Raw genomic sequence first — 26,949 nt, forward strand, 5'->3', positions numbered from 1 at the left:
TGCACGCTGACCTTTGAAGCCGGCTTGGCGTCTTCAGCGTGCAGGTGGATGGCCCTGCGGGCAGGCAGTCGTCCGCAGTCTCTGTGGGCTCCGTGCGGGGACTTGAGCCGCCTCGCCTCCTCCCCTGCCTCCTGCTGCATCCCCGCGGGCGCCTGCGTCTGCCCGGCTTCAACGTGCGCTTGCCCAGCCGCCTCCAGACTCCGGGCCCCGCCCTTCCGGGTGGGACAGGCTCACAGGAAGGCAGGTGGCTGAGCCTGTCACTTGCTCCGCTCTTCCCAGGTGGGGTTGCAGCCCTGCCAGGTCGGAAAAGAGGTGCACTGAGCTCTCACATGCCATATCCAGACCGAGCTTTCGGAGACATCTCTTTTCTGGCACTGCTGTTTTTTTCTTTTAACTTTTCTTTTTCTTTCTTTCTTTTTATTTTTGGTGGAGTTTCTTTTCATGATAAGGACAACATACTCTTAAAGATAGTATCTGAAGGGGAAGATGCCTCCTGCAATCTTATCCCAAGAGAGAAATGTCATATTTGTGATTAGTCCTTGTAGGTATTCGTAACCATCTGTACAATTTTATGTTCTTCTTCATACGAACATTTCTCCCCTTTGTTAGTAATCTTTGTGCGGTTGTCTTGTTGAGTGATGTCCCAAAGAGTGGCAAGTTCCGTCAGTTGGAGAAACGGCCTGCTGTCTTGGTCATTTAAACGTTTGCTGTTGTCGATAAGGAGCCTGTGCGCGCCTCTGAGCAGATTCCTTCTCTTCTGAGTCGTTTCCGAGGAATCCAGTCCTCAGAGAGGGCTTGCAGAGTGAAATGGTGGGGACGTCCTTATGGTTCTTGACGCATGTCGCCGTGATGCCCTTCTAAAGGCTCGCACCAGCTTTCAATAGTGTGGAAGTGTCCGTGTCACCGAAACTACGCGGCTTTTGAAAGAGCATCAGTGGCCCGTGCGCGGAGGCATTTTGAGTTCATGTAGTCTGGAGGGCCTTACCTCCGAGGGACCCTAAAACAGCATCACTGCTGTGTAAAAACAAGTTGACTGGAATTGTTCACACAGCGACTACCATGTCCTTTAAGACAGGCCTGGCGTAGAACAGTTCTGGACTGTCGGGGACTCTGCAGGTGCTCATGGATTTGAGTCCTTACACGGTCATTCTCAAGGCTGGGCCCTGCTGCCGCCGCGCTGACTTGACTTTCTAGCTGGTGGGCTGTTCAGCTGTAGCATGTTTTTCCCTCTGAGGGTGGGTTGAGTTTTTGTGGATAATAGATTGGAGTCTTGTTTGGCATAAAGTGGGTGACAGAAGTGGATTACCCTGCTTTGGTCCCTGGCCACTTGGGACAGAGGGAATGAGACTGCTGTGATCTCGGAAGACATTTTTAGGAGGAGTTGCAGATATTTTTAGTAAATTTGCCACACCTGGAACAGGCGGATCACCTCCCAAAGGTACGCTTCAGAGAGTGTGCGTGCGCGTGTGTGTGTCCAATTACGCATATTAGCTGAGTGACACATTCAGAGCCCACGGAAGCCACGCTCCGATTCCAGGCCTGCAGAACCAGAGACAGTAAACGTGTGTGGTTGAACCTGCTCAGTCTGTGGTGATTTGATACCTGGCAGTCGGTGACTAAGACAGGGTACAAGCGTGAGCTCTTCTTACTCCACAGTCAGGCTTTCTGCCTGCCACGCAGGGCTCCTTGCAGCTGCAACCCTCCTTCTGTATTAGGTTTTTATGATGTTTCTCCTAATTGGCTCAAGGTTTGTAGAAATCACGTTATGGTAAGCCCTTTAAAAAGACTTTTAAAGAAAATGAAAGAATGAAGTGGGGCCTGGCGGGGGTTAAGTGGGGAAAGGTGAGCAAGGTAAGTGCGGGGATAGTGGCGTGAGACACGGCATGTAGGCGCGCCTTCCCAGCTGGGAAATGTCTGTGCTGTGGGTGATACTGGGAGTGACCCTAAAGTGGGACAAACCTGGGGTATTTCTTTCTCCCTCTCTTGCCTCATTTAGATGTTCTTTTCTCCTAGTGCTGTATTCCCCTTCGTATGTATCCACCAGGCACTGTTCAGGGTGTTCTCTACAGGTGAAAGTAGGGAGCCGGGGCGTCTCCAGGTGAACAGCCTGGCCAACCTCAGTTTAATTCCGAAACCTTTGCTTTCCTTGGCCTTCCTTCGCCTGATAGGCATGCAGGGATTTTTCCGTAATTTTTTTTTTTTTTTTAAGTAGACTCCACACCCATCGTGGAGCTCAGCATGGGGGCCTGAACTCACCACCCCGAGATCAAGACCCGAGCTGAGATCAAGAGTCAGACACCTAACCAGGTGCCCCACAAACTATTTCCATCTGTAGTGAATAACGATTTATGAGTTAATCTTTTTAAAAGTTTTCAAATTCATTGAATAACTGACCTGAGCTGCCTTCTTCCATTTTGCTGCTGCCTGTAGAGCGCTGGTCGAAACTGGGAGTCAGAGAAAGGGCAAGGTTGGTCTCAAAGAGAACCCTGACATGGTCAAGTAGGACTCCTCCCACGTCCGGGCATGTTTGCCCAGGTGTGTAACACCCGGGTGTGCGAAGTTGGCCCGGTCAGGGTCGGGGCCCTGGTGTTTAACCCTTCTCTCAGAAGCAGGGACGCCCCGGTTCTCCCGGTGTTTCATCTCATGCCCCCCACTCATTTTCCCTTGAGCGATACTTTTGATTTATTTTTGCCGTATATATCATATACATCAAATCAAATGTAATGTGCTGTTAACTTGATACCTCTAGTGCCAATGCCTAAATGGCCTACTTGTGGTGGCTAAGAAAAGCTTAGAGGCCTAATGGTAAGGTAAGCTACGGAGTTTGATTTTCCTGGGTCAACCTTGTTACAACAGTAACCTGTTTAGTATTTTGTGAAAGGGATCCTTTATAATGTTATATTTTGGTGCACTAATAGAACATTTAGGAATAGCTGTTTCTCTTCACAGTGGTGTTAAAATACAAAACTCAACCGAGGGCATTTTTTAAAGATCTTACTGGCTTCCTTCAGTGATTTGTGAACGAGGAAGCATCCCATTCTGCAGACAGAAGGGGGCTCCGAGGACCTGTACAAAATGGGAGACTTGTATAGGCAGGAGGGAAAAGGAACAACGAAGTTACAGTAGACAGGAAAGCAGACTGGTCGTGACAAGGTCACTTCCCTCTAGGGGCTGGCGGGGGTCTATCAGGCAGATTACCTCATTAGTGCTGATGAGGGGCTTCTTCATTGACTGGCTTAAGAATCCATTTCTGGGAGAATGGAAACTGTGCAGTTTGGTGACATGGGGCCTGTTTTTTTTTTTTTAACTTTAATTTTAATTTTTAAGAATTTTTAACAATTCTCCTATTTTGGCCAGACTCTGAACTTGAGAGCTGTGATCAAAATTTAAGCATTGGCACTACTCACAGCCACCCCTTGGAAGTTGAGTTTTGCTGAATCTCTGTCGATATTCACAGGCGATGATGTCTTTTTTGCTGACTCTCTGGGTGCTACTCATAAGTCATGACTTCGGGTTCACGTCTTTAAGTCATCACTGTCTTCATTCCTCTCTGACGTCCCATTCTCAGTGAGATCGCGTGTTTGGTGGTTAGCTGCTGTGAGCATGGACCTGCATTTAAAGCTCGTGAGAGAGTCCAGTGCGCCAGGAAGATTATTATGCTTATTTTTAGTGGTTTATTTTATCTATTAGAAAGAGAGAGAGAGCGTGCATGGGGGTGGGAGGAAGGGACAGAGGAAGAGAGAGAATCCCAAGCAGACTTCCTGCTAAGAACGGAGCCGGACACAGGCCTCGATCCCAGGACCCCAAGATCATGACCCAAGCCGAAAACGAGAGTTGGTGCTTAACTGACTGCACCACCCAGGCATCCCTGTGATTATTATAAGCAGGATAATTCCCCATGTCTGGAGTATCCCAGAGCCATGGTCCCCAGGACCCATACCAATCAAGATCAAATCCTATTGAAGAAGTCACTTTCTGAAGCCAGGGGCTTGGTACAGTGATCTTGTGTAGCTGGGCTCGGCTTCCCCAGAAGTGTCCGTCAGCGTAAGTGGCACTTCCTTGCTCTGCTAAAACAATAATCAAGGGCTGTCCTATTACCAAGAACAACTTTGGCCAGAGAGGCCAGGAATTTTTGTTGGCAGCTGTGGCTTTAATGGTGGATTCTGCAGTACTTTCAAGAGTTAAAGGTGAGGTTGTGGTACTAGCCTCTTTTGCACTTACTGGTAGCCAGGGGAGCAGTGATCTACACAGGAAGCTATCTTGGAGTCATGGATGCCCCTGGTAATCCCTGCTTGAGTCCGTGGCTCAGGGCTGGGAAGGTGACAGCCATGGAGACCAGTACAATTTAAGGGTGTGTAGACCACAGGCAGTTTTATTCTGGTCACCCTTCCCTTGTGTCCCCTTCTTGGTATAAAGCCTGGACACAAGGTTCCCTGGCTTTGGGGTGGTTAAACGGGGGCAAGGAAATAGATGTCCAGGGTTAGGGAGCCTGACTTCACAGAGATGGGGGCTTAGTTCCAGAGAAACCGAGGCATTTGTCCATCAGGGAAAACTGTCTGATGGACAGAACTACAGGACTGTCAGCATCGTAGCCAACCCACCAGTAGTTTGGAGATTAGATTATCCCTGTTTGCAGTGGCCCGAGTGCATGAACAATCTTTAAGGCCAGAGCAGAACAAAATAGGAGCAAATGAATCATAAAGGCCTTTGTGTTATAAGAATTAGGAAAAGGATGGTCAGAGAGGAAAGGAGGAATGGAGAGAAACACTGTTGATCTGGTGTCTTGGGCGAAAGCAGTCTACCTTGATGTTGGCTGCTTCTCTTCTTAGCCGGTTTGATTGTGAGGTCCTGAGCCTTGGCGCAGGACCAGATGTCAGGTGGGGCCTTCTTCAGCTGTGAAATGTGCACCCGAGTTTCAACACCTTGTAATCTGGCAGTGGTGTCAGTGATCAGGAGTTCCTGGTGGGGTCCTTTTCATGAGTCTCACTTCTGCAAAAGCATCAGAGTAAAACTAGTTGTCTGTAAATGTCAGAAGACTTAACGATGGTTAGGGTTCATTATAATGGGAATGACAAGGAAATTTGGTCATTTGTGCAATATACAACATTTTAAGATAATAATTGCGATTATGACTGATAACCTCATACTGGGACATATCAGATTTCTAGGAATTTCATACATCTTCTAGAACACTTACATTCAGAACCCGTGTCCATACAAATATAAGCTAAGGAGGTTTAGTATCTCTTATTGGGGCAAATAAATGTAATTAGTTTAATAGTTTACCCAGGTGAGAGACAAATCCTTTGACATTTTCCAGGACCCTCTGGGAAATCTCAGAGTTCCTTAAGGCGGAAAAAGCCCCCCTTTAGAATTTGATCTTAGGAAGTTGTCAAAACGTCAAGCGGTTTGAACGTTTGACTAACATAGGATCACAGATCATTATGAAATAATACTTCGTTATCTGTTTAACCAAAATGACAATAGAAGATGATGTTAAAGGCAAATGCGGAAGGTTACAAAGTTGTGAACAATATTTATCTCTTTTGGTATTGAGAAGATTGGGTTTTCTTAAGTAACACAAGAGCTGATGAAGGCCGTGTGACACACAGCAAGGTGTTTGGGTTAAAACACAAAATCTTTGGGGCGCCTGGGTGGCGCAGTCCTTAAGCATCTGCCTTTGGCTCAGGGCGTGATCCCGGAGTCCTGGGATCGAGCCCCACATCAGGCTCCTCCGCTGGGAGCCTGCTTCTTCCTCTCCCACTCCCCCTGCCTGTGTTCCCTCTCTCGATGGCTGTCTCTCTCTGTCAAATAAATAAATAAAATCTTTAAAAACAAAACAAAACACCACAGAATCTTTGCTGCCTGTGCGGGTTACTTAGAAGATAAGGAGACTTTCACCATCTCTGATCTAAAGCATACCGAAGGTCCCAGAGAACGCTGTCCTTATATTATAATTTTGGACCAGTGTACTCTTGCTATTAAAACTCATTAGCAAAACTTAAGTCAATCCATTCCAGTCTTAGCACGCTTGACCACATGTAAAATTCCCTCTATGAGATTCCATTTCTGCAAACCTACAGCTGTTTTTATATCCATTCAGATCTTGTCTCATATATATGTTTTTTCTCATTCTGGAACAACTAGTCATTTTACTCTCCTTGCCTCCTCTTAATACATAGTTGTTTCCCTTCACCCTTATTTCTAAGAAGTTTCAGGTACTTCTGTTGAGTAGAATTCTTAACCCACAGAACCCTTATTTCCTAGTGAAAACTAAGAAGTAAGCAATCATGAACTGTCTCTTAACACTAGGATTCTGTGGATCAGCAAACCCATAAATACATTTCATAACTGGAAGAAGTATATTCTTTCTTGTAAATTTCTCAGGGTTGCACAAAACAAGTTTCCTCATGTACCCACATATCTTAAGTTTCTCTATAATAAGCCAAAAGTAGAATTAGATAAACCTGTGTTCAATAATTAATGTTTCATTATTTTATCTTGTTTGAAAATGATCTAGATATTCAATGACTATACATCACTTACCTTAACATAGCAGAACTCCAAAGTTTCAAGTTATCAAAAATATTTGGGGAAACTAGACACATCATAAAACATAATCATTGCTGAAAATTTCACCTGAAAACTTTTATCTTACTTACATCTATCTAAATCACTTGTTTATAACATATTTAAATTACTCATGAAAATTTTGCAGACATTAAAAAAAGTTATCTATCATACTAAGATATTTTTCTTACTGACAAACTTTGTAACAGAGATAAGGTTAATCTATTTGAGTAGAAAACCCAGGTAGAATAAAAGCATTCTATTTCATGCTGATAGCTCTAAATACATGCCTGTTTTGATTAAACCAACAAACTTGAACTTGCTTTTTTTTTTTTTTTTTTTAACCAAAGACTATTCTAGATCAGGCAAACCTGAAAAATATTTGGGTTAGTTTTTATATTTCTGAAAGTCTAGAAATACTTAATTTGGTAAATGCTTATTTTTCTTTAAACAAATTAAATAGACTTTAAAAAAATATATAATTTTCACAATACCATCCAGAGGTAGGAAAATATCACACATCTATAGCATACATATTAGATATACATAAACGTCCAGACAGACACAAACACAGACCTTACACCTGTCATTTTAAAATTTTAACCATATGGGGCGCCTGGGTGGCTTGGTCAGTTAAGCGTCTGCCTTCAGCTCAGGTCATGATCCAGGGTCCTGGGATCAAGTCCCACATTGGGTCTGCTTCTGCCTCTCCCTCTGCCTGCTGCTCCCCCTGCTTGTGCTTGCTCTCTCTGCCAAGTAAATAAATAACATCTTTTTAAAAAATTAAAAAAATAATAAAATGTTAATCATAAGATGGGTACGATAATGTAAAACTCCCTAGTTTCTAAAAGAACATTTGGATCCAAATTGTGTTTCTGGAAGATGGGATAAGTTAAGGTTACCCATTCTGATGGTTTAAACTTTTTACCAGTATTTGTAGAGAAGACTTTCAAGATTTTTCATTTGCCTCCTTTCCAAATATCCCGCCCCAACTTTTCCCCCCTCTAATAAGAAATACCTCAGTTCCTAGAGAGACCAGGTAGAACATTTACATTTCAAAAGCACAGGGAGAGAATGCAAGTTCTTTCCTCTGGAACTTCTGTTTCCTAAATCTTCTATTTTATGGTACCTGTGAGCCTTTTAAGATGAATGGGTGAGATTTGGGGGTTGGTTAAAAGGATAGGTGGGCTTTGAATTGCTTCCAGAGCTCATTTCCATTCTCGTAAGGACTCAGTTGGTGTAAGACAAAGGCAGCTATTTTTAATACCTCAAAAAATTGGGTTGTGACCTAAAATGATTTCAGAAGGGCTAACCCTCCCGTCCAGCTACCTCATCTTCATTTTGTGTCTATATACCTGGGAGAAGATCTTCAACTAAGATGGAAATCAAAAGATTCTTGTGTTCTAGATTAGAGCTTTGTCTTTGCATTGTTTTCCTTTCCCCCTGAGTACTTTCAGCTGAGGGGAGGGGGCCTAAAGACAGTTCCTAGTAAGTGCTGAGTATCAGCTTCCCATTTGGCCAGCTGACCACAGAGCTACTTAAAAAATCCTTTCAAATACCTTGTCAGGTTTCAGCTGGGAAAAACAGTAAGTATGCTGGCAGTACTGAACTCTCCCTCCCTGCCCTTGGGTGCAAGAGGCATTCCCAGGGAGGGTGCAAAGGATACCCCCCCCCATAGCAATAGGAAGAAGACTTAGACAATTCTCAGGACACAAAATGAGACACGCAAGTCGCCCTTCGCCGACTTCTGCCAGTTTTCTCACAGTCCCGTCTAGAGGCTCCAGAGTAGGGTGTAAAGTAGGGAGTGTCACTCCAGTATCTACCAGAATTTGGCAAGGATTTCCATTCATCTCAATTTTAATTTCCCCTTGGCTGTTTAAGGGAACGACTGGTGGGAATTTACCAGAAAATCCCTCAGAGTCCCGCTAACCCTGGGAGGGGCCCATCTGAGGATCTGCAAGGATAGGTGTGGGGGCATCTGTAAGGCCACCAGCTTGGCGGAATGTCCACAGTCGTGTAGTCTCTGCAGAGTGGAAAGGCAGTTCAGGCAGAGGAGTGGCGGACGGAGTGTTCAGATAAAGGAGGATACAGAGGAGCAGTAGGAGTCACTCCTTACACTTTTGTTTTAGGTACCTCTGTGTCTTTAATTTTTTTATTAGCCTTTTGCAAAGAATCTTTCAATGAAGCAGTTTTGGAATGCTGAGGCCTTTTGGAGGCTTCTATGTGCCAATTAAAATAGGTATCCCATTCTGTTCGATTTGGGAACCCTTTGCCTTCAAGTGCATTTCTTAAATGAATGATGTTGTCGAGTTGGAATGTTCTGCATGATGGCTATTGTCATTCTAGCTTGTCTTCATGAGATTTTTGTCATTTTTTGGTAGACATCTACAGGTTCCAAGACCACAGTTCTTAGATACAGAACCAGCAGGTTTACCAGAAGTTGGCGTGCTCAAGTCTTTGGAACTAGAGGACCCCATTCCTTAGCTAAGCCTGGGGTCCCTCAGAGCCAAATCAATACCTAAGAGGGACGTGCCACTGGGTTGGAGATTAGGTGGTGCTTTACACTGTACCTCATTGCGTGGACATTTTCTTGAGGTTGGCAGGTGACCTGGTGTCCATCTCACCGTGTCGTGACCAGGTTATCCTCGCACGAGTGTCTTAGAGTTAGGTGGCGAGCCGTCCAGTGGCTTTTCAGTGCTTGGCCCGCCATGCCCACCAATTTTGCAGCTTTGGTTTTGAGATCCCCATTAACTATGGATCTATTATTCCTTTACCTCATGTGCACAGTAAGAGAGCCCAACAGTAACCGAGGCAACGGAGCTGTGGACACCAGCAGTAACCAAAGAGATGGTAGTGTAGACTGGCTGAGAGGCCTTAGGTGTGCAGCCCCAGCAGCTCCCAACATGGAACCGTGGACCAAACCAGCAGACCCCAACACACTGGGGACTGGGGACTAACCAGGGGCTAGGGATTTGGGTTTCAGGGGGAACCATCTGTCAGCTCAAGCCGATCTGCTAAGTCCTGGACTGGGACCGTGGACCAACCAGGGGACCAATCAAGGGCTAACTAAGGACTGGTGCTCTGTTAGGGCCCGTCTGTCAGTGTAGACTGACCTGTCAACCCTGGGCTGGAGAGCCAGTTAGATTGGGAGCTTGACATGAGCAGAGCTCACATCTGAGAGGACCTTATCCATGGACCTTGGAAATGGCAAGACAGACAAAGGGTTGGCCTGTGTTTCTCATTGTTGAAGGCATCAGAAGTCTCTTGCATCTTACCACCGCCACGAGACTGTTAAAAAAACAAAACTCAACTGAGTAAAGGGGAAAGATCTTGTCTGTTTTATTCAGTGATTCGTGATTTGGGCAGTGTCCCATTTAGCAGATAGAAAGGAGCTGAGAAGCTGTACAAAATGAAAGGCTTTTGTAGGCGGGAGGGAGTGGGAACAAGGAAGTTAAACTAGACAAAAAAGCAGGTTGGTCCGTCGTGACGAGGTCACTTTCCTTTAGGGGGTGTGGGGGGCTGCTGGCAGGCGGATTACCCAAGTAGTACTTTTTCAGACAATTCCTTACTGACTGGTTTAAGATGCCATTTCTGAGAGAGTGCAAACTGTCGGTTGAGTCTCAGTTTGGTGACACTGTTCTTAGTGTAAGTGACTCCATTTTGGACCTGTTGTCTTGTTTTTAACTGTGTAGAGCAGGGGTTGGCCAACGATGGCCTGTGGGCCCAATCCGGCTGCCTGTCTGTTTTTGTGAAGACGATTTTATTAGAACATAGCCAGGCCCCTTTTATTTACGTGTGGTCCGTGGTTGCCTTCATGATACGAGGGCAGAGTTGAGTCATTACGGCAGTGACTATATGGCTTGCAAAGCCTAAAATATTTATCTGGTCCTTTTCCAGAAAAAGTCTGCCAGCCCTGCTGTGTGGGAAGGAATGGGGGTGCAGTCGGAGTCCTTGCTCTGTGACTTCATTGGTGCAAGCAAGGTTTGGTGCCTTTTTTTCTGATAGGAAGAGGATTCTCATCATCGAGGGGATTTAGGGCGAAATTGTACCAGGTACTCGGTGGTTCCCGGCACAAATGAGGCACGTGATGAATATTAATTCCTTCTCTCCTTGATTACTCACATCACTCGCTCCCTTCCTCAGGTAGTTGCTTTCTTTGCATATAAAATTTGAGACGAAAAGTAGCTTTCAGCCCCTGCATGTTCAGAAATGAAAGCATCTAAAATAGCACCATCCCATAGAATTATCACGCAAGCCACCAATGTGAGCTAAATGTGTAACTTGAAATTTCCTAGTTAATCCCATTTGAAAAGTAGGAAGAAATAGATGAAATTAACTTTAGTAATGTATTTTGTTTAGCTCAATTTCATTTCAACTTATAATCAATATTAAAAAATCACTAATGCTGGAGCACCTGGGTGGCTCAGTCTTTTCAGCATCTGCCTTCAGCTCAGGTCATGATGTCCGGATCCCGGGATGGAGCCCACGTGGCAGGGAGTCTGCTTCTCCCTCTCCCTCTGCCCCTTCCCTCTGCTCCTGCTCTCTCTCTCTCCCTCGCTCTTTCTCAAATAAATGAAAATCTTTTTTTTTTAAAGATTTTATTTATTTATCTGACAGAGATAGAGACAGCCAGCGAGAGAGGGAACACAAGCAGGGGAGTGGGAGAGGAAGAAGCAGGCTCATAGCAGAGGAGCCTGATGTGGGGCTTGATCCCATAACCCCGGGATCACGCCCTGAGCTGAAGGCAGACGCTTAACCGCTGTGCCACCCAGGTGCCCCTCAAATAAATGAAAATCTTTAAAAAAATCGTTATTGAGATATTTGATTTTTAATTTTTTTCCTTTTCTCTTTTTTGCATAAGTCTGTGGAATGGTGTTTTACCCTTTACAGCAGGATGCAGGTGGACTTGACTGTATCGTGAGTGCTCGGCAGCCACACGTGGCTAGGGGCTGCCGAACCACATAGCTCTCTGCTTCTCTGATACCAGCTGGACATCCTTTAATGCAGTTCAATTCTGACACCAACTCCTTGGAGTTAGTGTAGACCCTAGAAGGCTCCCTCTTACTTTAGATGCCAGTCTCAAGTTCTGGCCGTCCCATACTTCTGACCGACCCGCTGAAAATTGGAGGTTCCCATGACTCCCTCAATAGATTTGATGATTCGCTGCAAGGACTCACAGAATTTCCTATCAGTCGTTTATTACGAAGGCTAGAGGAACAGCCAGATGGCAGAGGTGCGTANNGAAAGGTGTGGCCAGGGGGAGCTACAGAGCCTGGATACCTTCTCCAGGCCTGCCCCCCTCCTAGCACATCAGAGTGTTCCCCAACCCTCAAGCTCCCTGAATCTTGTTGTTCTGGAGCCTTTATAACCCAGTGTCTAGCCCCACTCCCCTGGTTGTTGGGGGCTGGGGCTGAAAGCTCCCACCCTCTTAATCTTGTGGTTGGTCATTCTGTGGCCAGCCCCCATCCTGAAGATGGGGGGGGGGGCAACCCTGAGTCACTTAATTAGCATAAACTTGGGTGTGGTCTTAATGGGCTGGTCTGAATAACAGAATAACAAGAGGTCCCTATGGCTCCGGAAATTCCAGGGGTTTTGGGAGCTCTGTGCCAGGAACCTCAGAGCAAGACCAAATATATTGTTTTCTTATACCACACCAGGACAGCCCTAGAATGCCTTCCCTCCCTTCTTCCTCCCCAGCTGGCTGTGCCCTATTTAAGAACACTCCTCCTCTCTAGAACAGCTGGTGCATTCTTATTTTACATTCTTCTCTACCCTCTTGACTAATCATGACTGTGCTGCTAACTCCCCCAGTTCTTGGTTCTCAGGAAGCAAATGTAGGAAAGATACAGTAACATTTCTAGGGAAGCTTAGAGATCCAAACTGATTAAATGTAGCACAAAAATGGTGACTCTTCTTACAATAACTTACAGAAGAATGAATTCCACTGTAGCAAAAAGGCGGCTAGGGTGCAGGTTTTCTAAGAAGTGGGGTATGTGGGGGAAGCCGCTGCCCCACCTGCTGCCATGTGGAACCACGGGGTAAATTAGATCTGGCCGAGAAGGCCCGCTGGTCCATGCAGCTCCCGCCCCAGGAGTCGGGCTGTCCAGGCCCATCCGTGGCATGGCACGTGAGCATCCACGTGTTACCGATAAAACTGGTTCAGTAGGAAGACCGGAGAGAAACGAGGATTTCTATTCTACATATAGTCTTTGGTCTCCCTTGCTTGCATGATGTGTCTGTATTCTTAATGTTTAGTATTCAGCTTGCTCTCGCCATTTTAAATCCAGGGTTCGGGAACCAGAGCGGTGGGGGCAGATCTTGGTCCATCACTAGGACTGGGGCTTGAGCGGGTTATCTCCCCTCTTGGTGCCTCGGTTGCTGTCACTGGAAAATGGACCGTTAGGAGGATTAAAATATGCAAAAACCCTGAGAACAGTGCCTGACACATGGCATCATCTAAGTATTTTTGCATTTGTTTCATTACGTCACGTAAAGCACCGACAAGTAGAGAAAAGGTATATTGCAGGAATAAAGGGATGGCGGCAGACTGTCTGGGAGCTGTGTAAGTGGGGCGTGGCCGCTAAAGGAATTTCTAAGAATCAGAATTTTTAAAAACTTTAATATTTTGGACATGGCTTTCTCAAAATTCTTTAAACTTTAAGGGTACGTATAAAATTTCTGTTAGTGCGACTGAAAGTCAGATGCAGTGTCAGTAGCTTTATCTGAAGTTAAAGATCTTTTTAAAGGGTGGTGTTTGCATCGGCTTTTATCTTTCCGAGGCGTGTGTGATAAGAGGTATCAGTGATAGGAGACCGCGCTTTTCTATAACCGAGTGCTGCAGCTTACTGTATGGGGTGTGGGGACCACAAATGATCGCATGTAAAAAAAAAATATATATATATATATATATGTATATATATATATATATACATATATATATTTTTTTTTAGGAAGAGAAGCCTGCAGGATGTCATTTCTAAGGGGTTGTAGATTCGCTCCAGACACATAGGCCATTGTCTGTAAAATGACGAGGTCATGATTCAGAGGTTGATTCGTGGGGTAAGTCCTAGAAAGCTATCCTGCCTAGGTTGTGCACCTCAATAGTTAGTAGTCTGAGGTATTTTTATTAATTTTCATTCGGACATCTTTATTTTAACAGGTCAAGAAAAATATTTTTGAAAAAGTATTTTTAGCCTCTTTAAATATTTCCGATATTCCAGAAAGTCATTTTGGGGAAGTAAGCCATATTACATCAAATCATTGTTTAGATTGCTTATAATTTCAGTTTTTATTGTTGATGGTCCTGATGTTAATATCATCCTTTCTGCCCTCTTTCATATTTTTTCATTCTGACTTTACAGTAGGAATCATGAATCTAAGTTATATTTTGGATGGATCTTTCAAGAGTGGTTTCCCATTCTATCTCATCATATGGCTTAAGTGAAAACTGTGTTCTTTTCTTATGACTAGAGGATAATTTTTTTGAAAGCCAATGTTTCTTAAATAGAGGCTGTCTTAGCTCGAGCGGCTCTAACTAAATACCATCGATGAGTGGTTTCAACAACACACGTTTGTTTCTTACGGTTCTGGAGGCTAAGAGTCCAAGATCGAGGTCCTGGCTGATGGGGCGTCTGGCGAGGGTCTGCTTTTCTGGGTTGGAGGCAGCTGCTTTCTCCAGGTGGAGAGAGAAGGGGCTCTGGTCTGTTCCTTTTGATGAGGGCATTTATCCCAGCCTGGAGTCCCTCCCTCATGACCTCCGGTAGGCCTGTAATCACCTCTTAGGGTTTCAACAGATGAATTTTGGGGAGGCTCATTCAGAAACGGAAGCTTTGAGACTGTCTTTGACTTCATAAACCTTTTTAGAAAAAGCGTGTACCTTGGCTGAAAACTACTTGCCACTATTTCTTATTTTCTTTTATCTGAATTAAAAACCCTCTGGCATCAAATCCTCCTTTCCTTTGTCAGGCCAGCCCGCCACTCAAATCTATATTTTTCCCTACAGCTGTTCCCAGAAGCGTTCTCAGGCTGACTTTCTCCCTCCCAGGGCAGTTGGAGGGCCTCATTTTCCATTCCCTCCCTGCCACCCTGCAAAGACAAGGCGTCGGAGAAGAGTACAGAGCTCTTCAGCCTGAAGGCTTTGGCAACTGCAGCACGTAGGCTGCCCCCTGTCTGCCAAGCTGCCTGTGGCCCAGACGGTAGGAAGTCTTGCCCTACCCGAGCGGATGGTCTCAAGGGTGGCGGAGAATTGAGAGCGCTGGCTTATTAGCAGTCTTGAATCGGGATCTTCCCAACGGCCTCTCTGGGCCTCTTGGGAACTCTTGACCTTTCTGGCCCTGAGTTTGAGAACCACGGTTTTAGGCTGTTGATTTTCACTTTCTCAAGGCTCAGCTCAAATACTCAGCTCGCTTATTTAGTCCCCAGGGAGAACCTTCCAGCCTCTTGGAATGAGTAGCACTAAACATGCTACTCATCTGTCTGTGTTTAGTGAGGGGAAGGCGAGGAAAAGGGAAACGTGCCTTTCTTCCTTCCCAGTGGCTGTGGGCCTCATGCTGGGTGCCCTCGAGCCCCTCTTTAGGCAGCTGGTCCAGTCTCAGACTCTCCGGAGGTGACTGGATCTCTGGTTCTGCTCTCCCTCCCACCCCCCCATCCCCCGTCACCCCAGCTTGGGGTCAGCCTCAAGTTTTGACACACAGCTGCGCTGAGCCAGGACTTGAGTGTCACTGTTGATCAGCATTGGGTCCTCATTGTAGAGGACATGGAAAGAAAACAGCAAAGCTGTGTGGCCTCTGATTTCATGGAGCTTGAGGCATTCCCAGTTCTGCTGGAGTTTTGTTTCCTGAGTGCTTCTTTCTGGGAGTGGCTGCTTCTCCCCATTCTGTTTACACAGTGGGTACATCTGAGTGTTGTCCCTGTGCTCTCCCTGTACCTGGTTTCCTGGTCCTGCCACGTGCCCTCCGCCATCCTCCCAGATAAATCCAAGGACTGTCACTGTCATTTCCCTGCCACTGAACGCAGCAGTTTCTGGGGTCTTCTGGCAGTGTGAGCCCCCTTGTCCCTTGGCTTCCAGCCACTGGCTCTAGGCAGACCTTTCTCCCTGTCTTGTGAACGTGTGGGTTCAATCCTGTCCTGCTCATGCCACTTCTTTCCTGGGACACCCCCTTGCTTCTCGTGTTGTTTGTGACCATGTACAATGTGTATTTAATAGGTAACTTCAAGTCCAGTAGAAAGACTCCTGTGGTGTTGGTAATGTGTGCTACTCCATACTTAAAATCTCTCCTAGAACCGTCCCCAGTACCACGGCCATAATGTGTGTGAGTTTGTTCGGGCTGCCATCCCATAATACCTGTGGCTGGGTGGCTTCTACACAGCAGACGTTTGTTGCTCACAGTACCGGAGGCTGCAAGTCCAAGGTCAGGGTGCCATCAGGGCTGGTCGGGTGAGGGCTGTCTTATGGGTTGCAGACTTCTTGGATCGTCACGTGGTGGAAGGGGCAAAGATGCTCTGCAGGGTCTCTTTATAAGGAGACTAATCCCCCTCATGGGGGCTCCCCCCTCATGACCTGACCCCTTCCCCAAGGCCCCTCCTCCTGATAACCATCTCCTTGAGGGTTAGGATTTCAAGGTAAGAACTGGGGGTGGAACACAGTCATTCAGACCATGGTGGCATCCCTTTGGCACATCATGGTTCCTTACTTAAATGCTGTAGCTTCCAGTGTGTGGGTATCTTTTCCTTGAAAGATTTCAAGCGTCAGTCACCCACTCAACACGTATTTGAGTGCCTGCTCCGTGTCAGGTGACGTTTTAGGCCCTGGTGATCCTGCAGCGAGAGAGGTGGGCCCCAGCTCCTGCTGCCACGAATGTGCGTCCAGGGGCTTCTTGGAGAGCGACAGCAGTATGGCCTTTCGCTTTGCTCTTAATGTACTCCTCTGAGTAGTTCAGTAATCATTTCTGTAACTGATCTATTTTGCTTAAAAAAAATAGAGCGTCTCCATTTGGATCATAAGAAAAATACCAGAGACACCAAGTGAAATGCGCATCTAGAAATCTGGCATGAGAGGTGCCTTAGGGAGGGGTGTTTTAGGTACCCGAGTTTTCTCCAGTCTCAGGACCCCTACCCCCTCAAAGCAGGCTCTTCCTCTGCCTGATGTGATGGGGGTCTGACCGATGCTTACTGTTTCCTGTTTGAGCAAAAATAAAATTGAAGTATTGAAGAAGGGTATAGGGTATAGGGGTCCTTTCTGTGTCACGGTGTGAAGAGTAGTGACTCTGGGTCCTGGAGCCCATTCCGTTGTGTGTTAGGGCAGGTGTCCACTGCTGGTCTGGTCAGCTGTGGCCAGGGTAGCCACACAATTACTGACCTACTGCAGGGCCCGTCCTCTGTCACGGGCGAGCTGGGGGCTGTGTTTCAGCTTGCCTGGGGCCTGGGCATCACGAAAATCTGGGTCCACAGGCAGACCCAGTTTTAACTCACATTTATTTAGCAGCTTGTGGGAGGCATCTGTGGGACACTGATTAATATAGATCATCTGTAAAGCAACCTTTCTTTTGAATTATGTTTATCTAATGAAATCTGGCTCAAGAAGTCATACATGATGTATAATTGAAAAAATGCTTTCAAAAATCATTACCAGCTTGATTTATTTAGAAATGCAGTAATGTCACGTCATCTGAATACCTTGTGATCTCGTTTTGGCTTAATTTTATTTTGGAAGAAGTAATAATAAGTGACAGGCATTAGGAGTGGCGTTGATATGCCAGTCCCACGCTAAGTCATTTGCACTGTGCGTGACACAAGGGTGCATGTTTGAGGAGGATTTGCTAGTTCTGTGTGGATGGTAAGCTCACGATGGGAAACTCCAAAGCACAGAGAATGTGTAGCACATATTCAAGCTTCAGCAGCTCAGGGCTCATCTTATTTCATCTTCGCTCCACTCACTTCCCTCTCCTTTGCTCCCCACTAGATGACTGTAAAGCGAATTCCAGATAGATGTCATTTCTTGGGATGATTTTTTTTTAAAAGGATTTTATTTATTTATTTGACAGAGATAGAGACAGCCAGCGAGAGAGGGAACACAAGCAGGGGGAGTGGGAAAGGAAGAAGCAGGCTCCCAGCAGAGGAGCCTGATGCGGGGCTCGATCCCAGAACGCTGGGATCACGCCCTGAGCCAAAGGCCGACGCCCAACGACTGAGCCACCCAGGCGCCCCCTTGGGATGATTTTTAACCAGAACATAATGTTTAAATTTTAACTTCAAATTGGTGTGTTCGAACTTGCTTTTCCTCTGACTTGCTTATTTTTCTCAGTTGTCATTATTGAACATTTATATGTAAGTTCTTTCTTGTCTCCTTTGGGTTTTAAACATTCCTTATGAGTTTATGGTTGGACCTCAGTTTCTGCTGTAGATAAAGGAACTGTCTCATGCTACCTTTAAGTGAAGAATAATCCAGCTAATTATACCCTTTTGAAACTTAGTTTTTTTCCTTCTTGACCTCACTGCCTGGCTCACTTAACCAAGAGCACCACGCCTCCCTGTGTGTAAGTTTCAGGAGCTACATTGGTTCACTTGGATTCTTTTAATGTGGAATTTTTTTTTTTTTATGCAGTAATCATGCTCATAATTTCCTCATCTGTAAGTGAGAGGGTTGGGATAGCTGGTTGTCAGAGTTCCCTTTTGGTCTTGTGGTTATAAAAAAGCCCCCAAGTCTAGCAGAAGGCATAACTGTTGACCATCCGTTGTTGCTTAGGGAGTGAATGACTTCTACCTAGGGAATAATTGGAAGAAAATGCACCCATTGTGTTTTTGGTTTGGCCTATTTTGGCATAGCATCATGTATGTCCCTTATTTAGAAATTCAGTAATGTCATGTCATCTGAATACCGTGTGATCTGGTTTTGGGTTAACTTTATTTTGTAAGAAGTAATAATAAGTGACAGGCATTAGGAGTGGCGTTGATATGGGGAGAAGTGGGTGTGGAAAGGCCACATGTGGCCTTCAGAGCCTCCCCAGGGAATCCCGATCTGCTCTGCTGTCTGTGTTACCAGCTGTTTCTACTTCCCTTTCGTGTCCTGGGGGCGGGGTGGAAGACCCCCAACTTTTGTTCCAGCTCTTATTATCATACCTCCTGTATTTTCTGTAGCAAAATCAGTTACCTGCCTTTTGTTCCTTCTCAAAGTGTTCCAAATATCTTGAAATTTCAGTACCATCTGGAAGCAGCCAAAGAAAGTTGGGAAGAGGGTTTCTTGGTCCTCTGTCACTAAGCATATGACAGGTGGGCCATCTGGATGACTGGTAAAGGGTCACCCAGCTGTGGTCAGTGCTGCTTGCTATGCCTTGCCTCCCCACCCATGGAGGGCTGCTGTACCGTACTAGTCCTGGGTGGTCCCCCGCCCCAGCAGGGGACCTTTATGACATTTTGAGCATGACCAGAAAAAAGGAACTTGTGGATTTTTTTCTAGGTTTGGTTGCTTGAGCGGCTGATGCAGGCTAGCTCTCTGTGTTCCTCCTCCAGCTTGCCCAGCTGGTTTGAGCTCAGTTGTGCCAGCAGAGTGATGTCAGCTCTGCCCAGGCTGCAGGGACCTTTAGCAGTCAGACCCCAGGTGACAGGTGAGTAGTGACTCCACCCTCTGGTTTCTTTCTATTTTGACTCAACTGAGAGTCACCACTGCCAGCCATAATTTTTCAGATGGCCTCTGCTTCACTCTGGCTGTGGGTTCTTTCTGTCCTCTTTAGAGTCTCTCTGTTAGCAAACTAGAAACCTCTTAGGTATTTTAGATGCACAAGGTCTAGTCCAGGGAATGGTTACAAAAGTGTATGAAGGGCAGAGGGAGCCAAAGGGGAAAGACACGTTACCCAAAGAGCAGAAACTGAGCAAGCTGCTGCCGGCTCTAGGCCTGCAGGAACAGAACAAGGACATGGGAGTCCCCCAGAGCCCAGGAGCAGGTGCTTCCCACCATCACCCCCCACCCCCCACACCAGCAGGAAGCCTTAACTGCTGGTCCTGCCCCGGGAGCTAAGGCACAGCCTGAGCCTTAGCCGCTTGCTGCCCTGCGTTGCCCATGCTGTTCTAGCCTCACAGGGGCTGGGTGCAGGCAAGTCTTCACCCTTCCTCCTGCCTTTTCTTTATTATTTTTATGTTTTTTAAAGATTTTTATTTATTTATTTTAGGGAGAGAGAGAGTGCGGGGGCAGGGGTGTAGACGGAGAGGGAGAGAGAATCTCTCAGGAGCAGACTTCCCACTGAGCGTGGAGCCCGATGCCCACGATGCTGTGGGTCTTGATCCCAGGACCCTGAGATCATGACCTGAGCCAAAATCAAGAGTCTGATGCTTGACTGACTGCGCCACCCAGGTGCCCCCCTCCTGCTTTCTAATGTTGCACCAGGGCCTCTCTTTGGTGGAACCTCCCCCAGAGTCCAGCCGGCAAGGGCCTGGGAAATGTAGCCCGAGTGGTCCAGAGGGGAGCGTGGCAGGATGGCCGTGGTCTGGCACATCAGGCACAGGGACTCTCCAGAGTGTGGGTGGAATGAACCGACACAGTGCGACGTGGCACGTGGGGGACAAAGAGTGGTCGCTGCTGTTTCATCTCGGCGTGGATCCGAAGGAATGGACTGTTGACAATCCGCCAGTCATGCGTCAAGCAGACTGTACTCGCAGGCAGGGAGGGAAACCAAAACAAAAAGTTGAACGTGCCCTGTTCGGCTACTAGAAATGCATATAAATGATTCCATCGCAGCTGCACCGTGGGGAAGTTACCAGGCGTCCACGTGTGTGCTGCACACCCAGGTGCTGCTGTGCAGAGACGCAGGGAGGCTCCGGGTTTCCTCCGGTGCGCCGTGGCGGGGGCGGGGCCGGGGGGGAGGACAGAACCACGCTCTGAAGCCCGGAACAGCCTGTTCCCCAGTGACAAGCAGGAAGCGACCGCAGGCTGCAAGGGCAGCTCGGCGTTGGTGATGGTAACGGGGTTCAGACAGCAGCAGAGGGGTTTCTCTTATCCTTCCAGCCCCTGCTTCCCTTCTGCCAGAAACAGGAAGCCCCTGACTTTGTGCGGCTCCCCACACTGCGTTTGCATCCGGGGCCCTCCTCCCCGGCTTTCCCCATCGCCCTCGGTGGAGCTGCTGGGGTAGCAGGTACCGGAACCCTCTGGAGCTCCCCAAAGCAAGAGAGGAAGTTGTCCTGAGGGTGGGGTGTCTTCTGAAAGGGTGTCGGCGGGCTCCGGGGCCACGTAGGGGACCGGAGAGCCACCCTGCCTCTGCGCTCTGCCTCTTTGCATCCTGCAGACCAGCGGTCCCTCTCCCTGGGCGTGGGGGGGGGGGGGTTCGCCTGCAAGGGCACGGAGGCCGTGTGGCCCGCAGAGGTGCTGCTCGGCATCCCATCTCTCGGGGGCACTTCTTTGGTCCACGTCGGTCAGATGCCCACTCCAAGCCCGTCAGTGGACCAGCCCCCATGAGGGAGGTGGAGGATGTCCTGGAGAACATGACTACCCTTATTATAGGTGAGTGGGGTTGGGAAGAAGAGCAGCTGAGGGCAGAGGGGAAGTCATTGGTCTGGGCGGCCTCCCAGTGGGGCTTTTCCAGAGCCTTCCACAAAGTAATGCCAACGCTGGGGCCACATCAGGTAGCAAGCACATCGTCTGCTTGCGCCCCTGCTCAGGTCTCCGTGGACGGTAGGAAATAATGCTCTTATAACTGCTGGTTGTATGCATAAATTGGGCTAATGGCCATTTAAAAAAGAGTGTTATGAACTCGCTCTAAGAATATTTTCTTTTAAACTCAGAAATGTGGTTTCCATAAAATATCAAAATTAAGAAATTATCGAGAATAATTTGACTAGGAGTAGTTGGTAAAATGTGTTTATTATTAGAATAACTCCCGAAGAGAACACACACTCAGAACTTTTAATCTTTCTGCATTAATTTAATTAAAGAGGATGGCCCTCGTGGTCCTTTATGAGAGTATGGCAGGATCCTGGTTTACCCCCTGCGAAGTGAGAGGTTGCAGCCTTCCAGCAAAATGTGGCTTCCTGGAGCAGGATGCAGCCCCTGTGAATCCAGACAGTGTAGACGACCCACCCGTGGGTGGCCGGAGGGAAGCAGAGGGAAGCGAGAACTTGTTCCCCACCCACCGAGTGTGGTGCAGGTGGAGGACGGGTAGGAAGAAGGATAGCTTTAGTCGCTGATAATGCAGCTTTGGAATTGGACCTCTTGGGTCGTCTGTGGTTTAAAACCCACGCTCCCGGACATGCACACATACATCCCTAGCAGGAGATTTGTTTTGTGGAGTTCACATAGGCTGGAGGATGGGATGGATTTGCTTGGCTGTACGAAAGGAAGAACTGACGTGAGAAAAGCAGCGTGGGGTACCACGGCCTACGTGGGTGTGCGTGATGCGCCTGCCTTCTGCCGTCTTACATAATGTCGTACACGCGCCCACACGCTTTACGACGGACTCAGTTCTCTGGACCTTGCTGTTCCTCGATTATTTAATTCAGTTCTATCCTCTTCATAAACTCTTCCTCCTCCCATTTATTTAGTTCTGTTTTTTTCTCGTGGTATGGCATAACTTCAATGAAGAATATTTTGGATGCTCTGGAGACGAGGCATATGTTTTTTACTAGAAAAGAAATTTTCTGATTGAGAGATTGATCAAGAATAAGAAATATTGTAGAATATTTGAAAGGTTTTTAAGGTGAACTTTTCAGTGCCAAAAGCTTCGTTTCACAGCATTTAGGTTAAGTGGGGTCAGGATAGCCATAAATATTTAGAGCTGTCACCATATTTCCATAATAGGGTTTTCATGTATGTAAATATATCTAAAAGACACATACCCTTATTTTTATCTGGTATCTGAGTTAAAATTCTTATGTTCATCCTCAAATCCTGCATTGTGCCCAGGTGGGTGTGGAATCAAGTGACCATATTTCTGGCTGCACCAGGACACCTTTGCGAGCAGAAAGGGGTGCTATTAATAATTACGCTGAGCCAACAGTCACATATCAGAGGGTAGTGTGTGGTCACCGAGCCTTGAAAAATTGACCTTCTCTCTTCGCATTGCCTGGACCAGCCTTTCTCTCTTACCTTGGCACAGTCCTCTCATCCTCCTGCTTCTGGACTTTTCTCCCTCTCATCAACCTCTTTTATTGGTAGCAGGGCTGCTTTTCTAACACACTGATCTACTTGTTTCACTTTTCTCCTTTATAAGCCTCTGGGTCCCCATTTCCTGATAAAGTCTGGGCTCCTAGGTGTTATTAAAGGGCCCTAAAAATCTGATCTTTGTTTCATCTGCCACCATTTAGTATTTTTCACATTTTATGAACATGATCACAATGGTTTACTTCCAACAGGGCCATGCACTTTCATATACTGTGCCTTTGCCCATGCTGTTCCCAGTGCTTGGCCTGCCTCCCCCACAGTCCCCACTGCTCACCTCCTTGCACGTGGCAGGACTGCAATGGCATCTCTCCTTTGGAGCATCTGGATTACTGCAGAGCTAGAACTAGTGGCTCCTTCCTAGAAGGTCTCCTGGGCCTCTCCTGTACGTCTGTCTTTGAACACTCATGCACTTAATTTCGAGAGACAGTACACCATGGTGGTACAGATCTGGTCCCCTGGCATGGATGGTGGCCTTCCACTTGGTGTATGTGACTTTGGTTTGATTGGGCTCTTCATACCTCAGTTTTCCCATCTGAGAAATGGGGACAATAGTAATACTTATCTCCTAGGATAGTTATAAGGTTTATAAAGAGCAGTGCCTGAAAGGAACCTGTTCCTTGGCGTGTGATGACCCTGCAGTTGTCCATGACCAGTGGTAGCTGTCAGCTCTCTGTACCTGTTTGTCCAGCTGGCATCTGAGTGCATAAGTAGGACTCTGGCAGTGTTGTTCGGGTCCCTGGATGTTTGCCGAATGGATTGGTGCGTGTGCATATATATTAGTCCCTGCTGATTTCTTGCTGTAATGCTTTGGATTGAAATTAACTACACAGAACTGCCAGTTTCTTGGTTATCAGATTGACAGTGTCTGAGCGACCTGATGACCTGGGGCCCACTGGGTCCCTTAAGCCAGGCTCCAGGACAAAGACCCGATTTCCCCATGGGCCTGTCCCCTTCCTCACTCTCTTCTTGCCAAGGAAAAGAAAGGCTGGGGGAAGGGAAGGGGAGGATGGCCACATGCTAGCCTGTAACCATGACTGCTTTTAAGAAGAAGAAGCCCCCAGCACAGAGCCTGCAGGTTGTAAGCCCTGCCTGTGACCGGGAGAAGTTGCTGTACCCTTTCTCCCAGTGTGGGAGCCTCTCACTAGGTGGTTTCTTGCTCCTGCCATCACTGGTTTTGAATAGGTCTAGTGGGAGGATGACTTTCCTGATCTGATCGATGGCAGACAGGCCGGACAGCCCTGGGGACTAGTGATGGGCTTCCGGGGACCAGGCACATCCCTGGTGGGGGGCCGTCACTTGCCTTCCCTTCCCCTCACTGCCAGTGTTCCCTTCAAACCAGTGCCACGCCTTCCGCCTCTCCACCTCAGGTGATGGTTGGGCTGAAGGCCTTTTGAGAACTTGAGGGGAAACGCCCTGTATACTCAGCACACTTTTCTTAACTGTGCAAGTTAATGTGAGTTCCGCACAAGTTCTTACTTGAGGAACGCTGGCCACACATCACGTTGTATGTTCCCGTCCCCCTGCCCATGAATTCTGCTAGGAGCTAGTGTCTAGCTTTAGTACTTTTCTTTCTTTTTACTTGGTTGGAAAGTAAAACAGGTGGTTTTAAAATCCTCGAGAGATGTGCTAGGCTTTCTGCTGAAGCGGCTGAGGAAACAGAGCGAGCTTGAGTCTTAGCTCCGGCTCAATTAGCGCCAGAAGGGCACTGGCAAGCCTTTCCATGGGCTTTTCTCTAAAATATGCAGCGATTCAGGAGCGCCTGGGTGGCTTAGTCAGTTAAGTGTCTGCCTTCGGCTCAGGTCATGATCTCAGGGTCCTGGGATCGAGCCCCGAGTCGGGCTCCCTGCTCAGCAGGGAGCCTGCTTCTCCCTCTGCCTGCAGCTGCCCCTGCTTATGCTTGCTCTCTCTCTCCCTCTCTGTCAAATAAATAAATAAAAATAAAAGTAAAATATGCAGTGATTTAAAACTGAACAGCAGTGGCAGTGAAAATGCTCTGGGTGGTGGTTAGAAATGCCACAGGGCTGGTTGTAACCTAGCCTGAGCTTGGTTGGTCCCCATCCCCTTGGGGAGCCTCGTAGATTGCCACTAGAAAAGAGGCTTTCCTGAACTTTCTTCTTGCGTGTGTGTGCTTTGAAGACCAGGCCTTCCCAAAACCAGGGAGATGCGCAGCCTCCCCCACAGACGTGAGCTCGTGAGGCCTGCTGCACGTAGCATGTGCTCGGAAATGCTGGTGGCCACTTCAGGGAGCAGCTGGTTGGGGACTGCTTTTGAAACAAAGAGCCTAGGTTTGTGTCTTGCACGGACATCTTATTACAATTCATTGAACCGGTCATGCATTAGGTACTTTTCTTCCTGTGGAGGACAGGGGCAGTGGAAGACAGATTTAGTAAAATAAGATCTGCAACGTCCTGGGGCATCCGACTCCCCACTGAAGTCTCCCCTCCGAACAGGTGGAAGGAGCTAGGTGGGGGTGGGGAAGGGACACAGCGTGACCTCACGCACGATGCTGTGGTTGGCTGCCCTTTGCTGCCATATTCCCTAATGCCGATATAGGCCTTAGTAAGATGCACTGAGTTTGCCTCAACTGCTGATCCTTTCTGAAGGGTGCCTGGTAATTTGGAAAGTGTTCCATATGTTGTGTGCTTATGTCAGTTATATGTATAAAACTACGTGTTGTTGGCGCGGATAATGTTACTATTATTTTGTCAGTGTTGATATTTGGATTTTAATACATACCCATACCCGTTGGGAGTAATTTTCTGTTGGCTGTTTCCTAGTGAAACTTTTTAATTTTATGTAAATGATTAAGTAATTTCTTTTGTTCTTTCTTTAGAGCCTTACAAGTTCTGGAGGGCATTGTTCTGTGGTCACTGAGTCCAGTGACTCTTGCAGTATGTGTCTTTCCTCAGAGATCTACAAGTACTTTTGTGATCAGAGGTGTTCTCATTTCTTGGATCATGCTCTACAAGAGACTTTTCTTGCTTTGTGCATGACTTCGCAGCCATTTTAAAAGCCCTCAGATTGCTAAAGTCGAAGAGAAAACTCATTTGGTTCTTTATCCCAAGATTGGCTCCCTACTGCACCTTAAGAGCCGCCGGGCTGTGGGGGTGTCGAGGGTGCAGGCTGGAGCCAGCTGGAAGGGTGGCCACCGTCTGGCCTGGGAAAGAGCCCCCATGTTCCCAGAAACTGTATACCTTTGCTAGTACCACAGGCTCGGTGGCTTAAAGCAACAGAGGTTTATTGTTTCACGGTTCTGGAGGCCAGAAGTCTGAAGTGCAAGTGTTGGCAGCCGTGCTCCCTCTGACACCTGGAGCGAGAGTCCTTGCTGGCCCCTTGCGAGCTGCTGCGTGCCTCAGGCCTCGGCGTTCCTTGGCCTGCAGCTGTGGAGCGGCAGTCTCTGCCCTTGTCATCACATGGTGGTCCCCAGGTGTCTCTGTCTTCTTATAAGGACGCCAGGCACAGTGGGTCAGGGACCCCCCACCGCGCTCCGTCGTGGTGCGTGCCGTTGGGACGTGAATGCGAGCTTCCTCAGTGGCTGTCTTGGCTGTGCCTTGGCTGTCTTGCGAGGTGCCGGCCTGTCCCTGGAAGGGGCTTGTCCAGCTTGTACTGTCGGGCCACCATCACCACGCCGGGCCACTTCAGGGGGAGCGTGGTGGCATCTGTGAAGACCAGCCTCGCAGCAGAGAGAAGACATTTAGCAGTTCACGAGTCGTTGCAGAGTCGCTTCAGAGACGTCCCTTTCCTGTAAATCACAGCATCACAGTTAGCAAAAGGCAGTCCTGTCTTGTTTGACTTTCCTGAAGTACAATGCAAAGTCAGAGTCGATGTCTGTTCCGCGACTCACAGCCTTGAATGCCGCGTCCTCTTCATCTGATCACTGTCTGGGTGACAGAGGTTTGCAGAGACTCCCTTCCTCGCAGGCCACGTACTCGGCCACATCCGCTCCGTGTGCTCTCCAACAAAGGGCAGAAATACGTGTCCTTGTGCATCGTGGATTTCCAGCACGGACGCGCGAACAGAACTGAAGGCATACTTGTTATGGTCTCTGTAACAGCAATTTTAGATGTGACCGAGTCCTTCGGTCATTGATTCTGTTGAAAATATAATTCTGCTCTAGGAAAACATGGCTTTTTGAATTTATATCTTTTCTCTAGTTGATGTCGGAACTTCCTGGCTTATCAATCACAATGTGCTTAACGGCATATTTATGAGCCAAAGGGGACCCTGTGATCATT

At 47.4% G+C, this 26,949-nt stretch overlaps 1 protein-coding gene across 7 annotated transcripts in view; it reads left to right on the forward strand.

Moving 5' to 3' along the window:
* The window catches only part of NCK2 (NCK adaptor protein 2), a 147,661-nt gene that overhangs the window by 16,061 nt on the left and 104,651 nt on the right, over nucleotides 1-26,949 (forward strand). Inside the window, exon 1 of one of the 7 annotated variants that reach the window (XM_008699083.2) lies at nucleotides 20,463-20,693. The exons of 5 other annotated variants lie outside the window; for them this stretch is intronic. The gene's annotated coding sequence lies outside the window, so the exon portion shown is untranslated. One more of the 7 variants, XM_040623663.1, reaches the window with a different exon arrangement.

This window comes from Ursus maritimus, unplaced genomic scaffold, assembly GCF_017311325.1.
Source record: "Ursus maritimus isolate PB19 unplaced genomic scaffold, ASM1731132v1 scaffold_6, whole genome shotgun sequence".
In the NCBI taxonomy this organism is placed as follows: domain Eukaryota; kingdom Metazoa; phylum Chordata; class Mammalia; order Carnivora; family Ursidae; genus Ursus; species Ursus maritimus.